Source organism: Austrofundulus limnaeus, unplaced genomic scaffold (assembly GCF_001266775.1).
Source record: "Austrofundulus limnaeus strain Quisiro unplaced genomic scaffold, Austrofundulus_limnaeus-1.0 Scaffold205, whole genome shotgun sequence".
Lineage (NCBI taxonomy): Eukaryota > Metazoa > Chordata > Actinopteri > Cyprinodontiformes > Rivulidae > Austrofundulus > Austrofundulus limnaeus.
In genome coordinates this window covers 161,304-171,057 of record NW_013952607.1, presented here as the reverse complement: position 1 = coordinate 171,057, position 9,754 = coordinate 161,304, and the positions used below count along the sequence as shown (strand labels likewise).

Sequence of the window (9,754 nt, the reverse complement as noted above, 5' to 3'; positions counted from 1 at the left end):
TAAAAATTCTAAAAATTCTAAAAACTAAACAACCTACAGTATTTTCACAGTCTTTATTTTACAGTTAAAATATATGTTTATCAAATAAAGTCTAATGTTACAACTAATCAGGGATCCCTTTAAACGCACATCACCCTCTCAATTTTAGGCCAAAGTTTTACAAATAAAATGGTCACATGCCAAAGAGACTTTTAGATGTTTCAAGCATGAATTCATAATTTTCTTGTTTGTTTTTTTGTTCCAAAGTTCACTTTATAGATAAAGCTGTGCAGCATCTCATCTGTAATATGTTGGAGTCGGTTCTACTTGGTTTCGTCTTGGAGTTTTATTATTGTTTTTTTTACAACTCTTTCATACGCTGCTCGTCTCAGCTGCTGTGTTGTTTCTGAAATCCTAACCCTTCCAGCTGAATTTGCAGCTTCTAACATCAAAACATGCTTTGGAATATTTGCCAAGACGTGCAAATAAGCAGACTGCCATGTGCCTCCCTCCTCTGCTGGGAAATATTTGACAGTTTGAGTTTAAATATTAGAATAGAAGACAATTTGTTACTCTGTAGCTTGTCGTTTTTCTTTCGTTTTTTTTTTTCTTTTTTTTGTTTTTTTGCGCAGAGAGAGAAAAAGACACGACAGCCTAAAGTTAAATCTTCTCTTTCTCTCTTTGTCTTTGACTCGGTGTCTCCCTGCATCGTTCTGAGGATGCTTTTCCACCAGAGGGAGGCTGAGATTATGTACGGATTAAGAAGAAAAGGCTTTGACCCACTTCCTTTTCAAAGTGCCGTCCAAGGAGAAGCATGTAGAGGCCGGCTTTCATTCAGAGTCAGCAGTTGTGTTGTGATGTTTGAGGCTCATGTTTATTGCTCCTAAGACTATAATTAGCATGGCAGGCTTATGGTGTTCAAAATGCTTCCCTGACTTATCTACTGAGAGCCTGGAAGTTCTCTTTGTAAATCTCCTTGATGTCCAGGAGTCAATAACTGCCACAACATCCACTCCAAACTATTATCACCCGGCACTGGCGATGATGTCTTTTCTGCGGTGATTTAATCAAACACCAAAATGTTTAAAGCTCTGTAGATTTGGTTTGGCGATAGCTGAGAGTTAGCCTGGTAAAAACCAGACCCTTGTCCTTCACTTTGCTTCGTACTAGGGTCTGGACTCGCTGATATAGGGAAGCAATTCTTGCTGGAGGTGTGGCCTCTGCTGAAGCATGTGTGTGTGTATATATGTCGCTGTGAAGGAGGCTAAGCTAAGAAGTTAACCGGAAATCGCGTGCGCTGTAAACAACCCTACTGAGAGGAGAGAAGTACCGAGCTGAACGAGACGACTGTAAATGAGAGCTGCTGCTTTGTCAGACAAATTTCATTTAATTTGGAAGCCTTATCAACACAGACTGGCTTCATTCACTTCCTCCACTGCCGTATGCTAAACTAACTAGCAGACACTGCGCAGAAAATCGACGTCGTTCAAAACTCCTCCTTCTGTTTGCTGATTGGCCCAGGTAAAATAAACTACAAACAGACACTGCGCAGAAAATCGATGTTCTGTTCTCTGATTAGTTCGGCTAAAAATCTGCCAGTGAAATCCTTGTCTATGGGAGAAATGCCAGACGGAGCAGAGAAGGGAAACTATAGCGGAACTGCATAGAAAGGCAAGGGCCAGGCTAGCTGAGAGTAATTCCCAACAAATTTAAAACTTTATAGTAAACGTTGCCTTTCTGTTAGCAAAATATCTCATGGATCACTGATCACTGGATGTACATCTATAACTGATTAATTTGGAGTCAATCCCTTTCAAGATGGCTACCACAGCTAATCACTCAACACAAAAATGGACATGCTTCATTCAATTTTAAGGCTATTGAGCTAACATTTTGCATCGTAGTAGCTGAGACTCATCCCTTGTATATTCTCTGATAGGTTTAGTGAAATCCAACAACATCTCGCACAAAATCGTTCACAATGTAAGGTCTCAGGCCTTTTAATTTGTCTGGGTTTTAGACAGCTGAGGTGGGCATTTAGCATTTTTTTTCCAGCCTTGATGATAACACGAGAACGAAAGCGAGAGCCAAGTCAGCACACACGGAGGGGGGAAAAATAGCTATGGGTGGAGGGGTGTGGGGGGAGGGGGGCCTGACACAAAGATAGAGAGGAGAGGCGGCGGAGATAACTGCCGAGAAAGTGGAAGAGAGTTTGCCAAGAGGAGGAGAGAGAGCGTAGGGAGAAGTGACAGAGCAATGTAGTGACAGAAGAAGCAAAAAGTGGTGAGACAAAGACACGAGGGTGAAGGAACAAAAAAAAAAAAAAAGGATCTACAGGAGGCAGAGAAGAAGACGAAGAACCTGGTCAGAGAGAGAGAGAACAGCGAGACAGAATGAGACCCAGGAGGTAAACTAATCAACCAACACGCAATGCAATTTTCTGGCTCCGTGCCTCCAACCCACCCCACCATTCTCCTCCTTCCTCATGCAACCCCCCACCCCCACCTCCCCCCAACCCCTTCATCTTGGAGGCTCCTTTTACTATTCTGCTCACACACGCTGTCTCTCCCTCCACTATCTATCAGGCTGTACCATTTCCACCTCACTCGGCTGTTTAGCACGTCTCAGTAACACCAGCACCACCCCCTGACTTCACAGCATGGACTTGCCCACTCTGACCATCAGCACAAAAAAAAAAAAAGCATATGCTGTAGAAGTATGTGGGGGTGTGGCTTTAGGATTATTTAGTGCTGAACAAGGTTTCTGTGCTGTCCCAAAGCAGCTGTGTGATGGGGGAGATTGTGTGCGACGACGCAGTGAATGATGGGAAAATACAACAACTGATCTGAAGAAGCTTCTGTGGATGAGTGTGTGTGGGGGCACCCCCCCCCCCACCACCTATAGGTGCAAGCATTTAGGGAGGTGTTTATATCACCTCAGCTAAAGTATTTTTTAATGTGTTGAGTCTCCTGAGAGTGGCGACAATTGCCTCTGTGATATTTTTTTCTTTTTTTGCAGCGTCTTGATGATGATGATAGATGTTCACTCCAGACATGCAAATAATGGAGGCGGCTCCTTAGAAGTGTGCTCTCACTCAAAACCCACGCACTGTCTTACACACACACACACACACACACACACACACACACACACACACACACACACACACACGTTTGTTTCTTGACCCCGTGGGGACCTTCCATTGACTTCCATTCATGTTTTTTAGACTTTATAGCCTAACCCTGACCATATACTCTAAAATTAACCTCACAGAAACTTACCTGACCCTAAAACTAACCTAAACCTTGGTCCTAAACCTAACCCCACACCTGTAACATACATTTGGACCCGTGGGGACCTGACAATGGTCCCCACGATTCACTTCAGTCCCCACCTGGCTGCTTTTTTTTGTAAAAAAATACCCCACGTTGTAGGAAAAACCCACACACACACAGTCACATGCATGTGTTTAACCATGATCAAGACATCCAACTGTTTTTTAATCTATACCTTTTTTGGGGAACAGACCCCTGGGAGACACCCCCACACACACACACACGCATGCAACTCCTCACCCTATTTTCACCGGAGCGCCAACTGTAGGGTAACATTAGTCACATGGCATGCCAATTTGAAACATAGGAATCCTTTTTCGTAAGAGAGAGGTGTGAGTGTGGAAGAGGATAGCGAGCTCATTACTGACATAAAGCAAGTCACCTCGTCCATCACATGTGACAGCCCTGTCACCCCTCCGAGGGTTCCGCACAAACACTCCACGCAGACTAATTTCAGCTAGATTATTACATTTTCTCGCTCACAAACACGGCGTCGACATGCACTCTGTCTCAACTCAGACGCGCCTCGCAATGCACATGTAAATCGTGCTTTATTGCACAGCGTCTCATCGTTGCAACTCACAAAACACTCAGATGGATCGCTTTCGAGCAACAGGAACCCCCCCACCCCCCCACCCCTTGCTTAGATCAGGCTTCACACCATCTTGTGGTGTTGTTACGCGAAAGCCCCGAGCTGCATGCTAACCGGAGGGGGGAGAATCCAGAGACACAAAGCATATGTGTGAATCCCCAACTGCTAAACAGGCCCGCTGAGAAAGACTTGTTGTGACAGATCAAAAATATCAGCTGGGAAAGTGCGGCGAGAAACTGACAGAAACGGTGAGGCCCTCGAGTACAGCTCATCCTGAGATTTATTTTCCCCTGAAGTTATGCTGGGCTCAGTTTGGTGTAGCAGTTTGTATTGATGTGATAGCTTAAAAAATATTAATAAAAAAAACTTATCACACTGGTAGGTTTGTCCATTTCAGTGAGGCTCCCCCATGCAAACGGAATCCTTGAGAATACTACGTCTGACGTAACTTTGAGCAATCAGTCCATCCATCGATTTTCTATTGTTTTCTGTACCGGGTCTTTGGTGCCTGTCTCTCACAGGGACACAGAGACAAAACAAAACCAACAACCATTTACTCTCTCACTCACACTTAGGTACAATATAGAGTTACCCAATTAACTAAACATGGATGTTTTTAGTTTTGGTTTGGTGGAGGAAACAAGAGTACCCGAGGTAAAGCCACTCATGCACAGGAAGAACTCCACTCAGAAAGGCAGTAGCTGTGTTTTCAATCTTTCACCTTCTTGCTATGAAGCAACAGCTCTAACGATTATCTGCTGTGCTATTGCTAAAAGCATGATCATTACTTTTTAATGCAACAACCTCCAAATAAACACTCTGCCCTTTGCAATATAAAAACACATATTAATGTTACAAGAAATTGGGGAAGTAGTAATTAATGCAGTCTAGGGCTGGGCCATAAAACATTAGTGATACACTGTATATCACAATAAACACGTGATCGAAATCAATAGAAAATATGTCCGATATAATGTTGCTAATTTCACTGAACTCCAATCCAGAACTGCACGGCATTCTGGAGGATGTAGGCTCGACCTCTCACAGAGTTACCCATTAACTGAGGAAACCAGAGTACCCAGAGAAAACCCACACATGCACAGGAAGAACATAGAAATGCCATCCAGAAAGCCAAGTTTTCAACCTTTGACCTTCTCACCATGAGGCAACAACTCTAACTACTGTGCGTTGCTAAAAGCATCACCATTGATTTCTGATAAAAGTTTCAAATAGTCCAAACGGGCTGCAGTTTGCAATAAAAAGCAAATATATTTCATGTTTTTACAAGAAATACAACATGGGACACACCTGGTACCTACAGGCTATGCACTTGATACTCACTGGGTACTTATTGAGTCCATACCTGATACCTACTGATATCAAGCACATGACGGCAACCTGGTGTAACCAGGTACATACCCACCTGGCAAGTAACACATGATATATATGCAGTGGGCTTATTATATATTGCTTTCAAAAATTTTATGTAATGTGATGACGAATAGTAAATTTTAACATATAAAAAATGAATACCATTTATTACACACTAACATTCTATGTTGCATTTCAATAGCTTGTCCACTGCACACAGTCATAATGCTGCTGTTTTAGTAGATATACAGTCAAAGGTAGGCCTACAGATAATTAAAAAATAAATTAAATATTATAACAGATTCAGACAAGCCTAGGGTGTATAAAAATATTACTCTTGGCTATTTCAGCACTTTCACAGTCATAAACTGTGTCCTTCAAACACCCAAACACTGACTAAATCAATGCAACGTGTAAATCCTTCTAGGCAGTAGCCAAGATTCCTGCTGTCAGCTTTTTTAGCTCCTAGAATTGCCACAAACAACAACAACAACAACAAAAAAAAATACACACACAGAAGCAGAAATAACACATAGTAGCAACATTTGTGCCCTGCTTTTTGTTTCTGAGTAGGGGGATGGTTAGATGGAAAGAAAGGTGGAACAAGAAATGAGTGGGGGATGGGCTCAGATCGATACAGGTATCCCGAACTTCTTTTCTTTCACGAATCTATGCGGGGGAAAGGCTGGATGCTGACAGAGCAAAGCCTCCCTCACACCGCGGGTCTGCTCCCTCCCCCTCACGGTCGTCTCACTGAGCAGAGGAACTGATTGGCTTTTTGCACAGACAACACAGCTTCTTCCTCTCAGCAGGGAACGACATGCGATGCAGCTGTATCTCGTCTGCGCCTCAGGGCTGTGAATTGCCAAAAGATACGAAAAGGAAAACCCAGCCAAAACAACGTGACACATGTGACAGGCTAACTAACATGATAGAGTGATGTCACATAAGCAGGATGTGTATATATTCATATACTTTTATAAATATATGAAAGACGCCCACCATCAAGATGATTTTGTGTTCTGTGACTGTTGTTTCGACTCACTCCAATATTACATTTGTCAGGTATCTACTTGTACTCTGGTAAACTGAAATGGAACCATCACAAATGATTTAAACGTGTTTAAACGAACGCAGTCCGATGGATTTATACATTAGATTATGTTAGTATATTATATAGTAGCTCAGGCTCTCTTACAGCTTGTTTTCACAAGGCATGTGTTGCAACAGATCACTGCTGTTTTTTTTATTAATCGTACACGTCAATGTAAAAAACCATTCTAAAGCATAAGTGTAGCAGTGGCGCAGTGATATTTGTATTTAAAGAACCCACCCGTGTATGCTGACACTTCAGTCTCGAGCATGAAAACAATTACAACTAAACTGGTGAATACATGATTGTTTGGACCAGTGGATGTCTTTGGACGCTCCTATGTGTTCAGAAGGATGAGTAGCACAAAACAGTGCTATCCACCATGGTTACTGTGCCAGCGCAGATAAACTACTGACTGCAGCTTTCTGTAATGTCGATTTAACACAGATGCCGGACCTTCCCCAAACATCTCCTGTCTGAGACCTGCATTCAAAAAGCTTTTGTGTCAAAATCCCTGCTGTTGTGTACAACAACAGTCAAAATGCTGCAGAAATGTTGTGGTTCACTTCTGTCTAATTAGCTGTTAGACTCTTCAATGAAATGGTTTTTCTAATTCTCCAAACTGGGAATGGCCAGACTTCTGTCTTCAACACTGAATCCTACGGAGCCCGCGAGGGGACAAGGGGGGATTTTTTTTTCCTTTTGCATTCCCACGCAATACCTTTGTGTTCCCTCGCAATTCTTTTGCATTCCCTCGCAAATTTTTTTGCGTTCCCACGCAAAAGATTGTTTTGTATATGAACTGAATTAAATCAAACTTTTATTTTGAAATATCCGGTTACCAAAACAGGATGTGTCGCCACAAGTTCGTGAAACTGACATCGATGTTGTGTGGCTGCACTGTGTTAAAATATCGGCATATAACATACTTCCATGCGTAGCTGTGTGATATATTCATTCTGAAGCTGAATTAAAGCAGTAGGCAAACTCGCTAATGGTGAACATGTGAGTTTGCTAATAAACCGGCAGGCACAACAATGACAAACTACTTTTGCGTGGGAACGCAAAAGGTATTGCGAGGTAACGCAAAAGTATTGCGAGGTAACGCAAAACGATATTGCGAGGGAACGCAAAACGATATTGCGAGGTAACGCAAAAGTATTGCGAGGTAACGCAAAAGAAAAAAAATCTCCCATGTCCCCTCGCAGGCTCCGTAGAATACTGAAATTAGCAACTCTACAACATCTCACTTCAGTCTCTTTAAGTTTTGTTCCATGTCTTGTGGAACAAAAAGCAGCCATTTTTCCGAAAAGCATTTTAATATCAGTAAGTGGACAGGGAGAAAAAGGATGGAGGACTAAGTCAGTGTTTTATTTGCTGAGAACCAAAAGTGTGTACATGTGAATGTGTTTGAGGTTGATGATTTTTATTGTGTGTTTGTTTCCTTTGGTGGCCCAGAAAACAAACAGATATTAAATAGATAATGAATAGATCAGTAAATAGATTTTGCAAAACAGGTAATCTGTGAAAGAATCACATGAAAACTTGCATTTCAAGCAGTATGCAGTGTCCAGCTCGTGTTGTACCTGTGTTCATTTCGATGCAGTTTTCACCCCCCTACATGACAAAGTCATACAGAAAAAAAACTTACTCAAACATTCCTGAATGTTACACATAGAGACAATTGGCTGGTGAAAAAAATGCCATAGCAAACAACCTCTGGCTAAAATCTGAGAGCCTAACTGTGTCAAACTAGGCAGAGCAAAGCAGTGCACTTCTTCATGTACCCAACAGTACACTGGCTCAGTTTGAAAAAGATTAGATGAGTCATTGTCAAGCAATATGAAGATCACACACACAAAATAAAAAAAACACAAAGAGATTTCTGGTTGATCTTACCGAGATATATAGATTTTTACAGTAAGATTAAAAGAAACACGTTACCTAATAACAATAACACTAAAATGAGCATTCAGAGAAAAAGAAATGACTTGACTCGGAGCGAGCCCAGGAAAGATGAGCTAATGACTCCTGGGAGATGCTAAGTGATGGTAACTGGAGTCCAACATGTTGTACTCTGGGAAGTCTCCTGATGAATAGGGAGGAGAAAGGGCAGCAGAGGAGGATCGGGAAAGGAGACAGGAGAAAACACTGCTGCGTAATGCATGGGCACCGTGCCAGAGAGTACAATTCATTCATAAAACCCTGAAGCATACACAGCCTTAGGCTAAATATCTACTCCTACTGCCGGGGGGATACAGAAAAGGAAACTTTCACGCCTCCTACCCTGCTGCTCCTTTTTTATGCTGTATCATGAACTTTTCACATTTTTCCTCATTATGTCATTATGTCCTCATTATGCAAAACCTTTTGGGATCTTTCACTTTACATAAGACTATGACCATTAGCTACTGATGTAATGGTACATGTGTTTGAACCTTTACAGAACATTTTAAAATGTGTGGACGCTTCCTGGTCGTGACTTATAGATGCACCAGAGAATGACCCGACATGCAGATGCAGAGATGTCATAAACTGCTTGTTTTTAGATGGCTATGGCAGGCTGTTTGGGCACTTTCAAGTGTCATTTTTTCGCACTACCACTCTAAGAAATGTTTACGTATTTATTGTTTAGTTCGAGTTAAATTGACTGAAACATACACTTTTTGGTGTTATTTTTCTTGTATTATTTTTTTGTTTTTAACTTAATTTCTTATCATCTTAACCCTTGAAAGAAATACTTTCCTGCAGTTTACTAAGCAATTTTCAACTGTAGGGCTCTGTTGACTATTTAAATTGGGTATATAAGAAAGTGTGTGTCTTTTGTCTTATTGACTTTAGTAAAGTTACTAGTTTCTACCTTCCACCCTTCCACTAGAAAGGTTGGTTTGTAGAGATGTGACATTCACAAATGATCTGAACTGTTTGAATGGTTCTTTAAAACAAACAAAAAGAACAGAGTAACGGTGAAGTTTGTTTTTTTTACTCCTCATAATACCTTTACGTCTCTGCACAGTTGAGGGGGAAAATTGCTCCTCCTTTGTTTTTACAATGAGATGAAGGAAAGCAAGCAAAGAGATGGAGTACAGCAGCTGGGGGGGGGGGGGGGGGGGTTGCGCTTGACAAAACACTGGGATGGTGACAAAACCACACTGTACTGCCCATGTGGCAGAATTAAGTCATCACGTACATACATGATGATGTACCTCCCTACATAATGACATCACTCGTCGTTCAAAATCAAAGGGCTCAATTGAACAACAGTATGAAACAAATGGCTTGTCAAGATCAGAATCACTTCACAGACCCATTCATCCCATCTCTAGGGGTTCGTTTTCTACTGTCCCCGCTTTTGAAAACTTTATAATCTGCTATTATATATAT

General features: G+C 41.7%; 1 protein-coding gene and 1 long non-coding RNA gene across 2 annotated transcripts in view; one reads left to right on the top strand and one right to left on the bottom strand.

Moving 5' to 3' along the window:
- The window catches only part of xkr6b (XK, Kell blood group complex subunit-related family, member 6b), an 87,050-nt gene that overhangs the window by 19,388 nt on the left and 57,908 nt on the right, over window positions 1-9,754 (bottom strand). The gene's annotated exons all lie outside the window — the stretch shown is intronic.
- The window catches only part of LOC106524875 (uncharacterized), a 25,624-nt gene continuing 18,011 nt past the window's right edge, over window positions 2,142-9,754 (top strand). The window contains exon 1 of the long non-coding RNA XR_001311041.1: window positions 2,142-2,386. This is a non-coding gene — a long non-coding RNA (uncharacterized LOC106524875). The remainder of the gene's footprint in view (window positions 2,387-9,754) is intronic.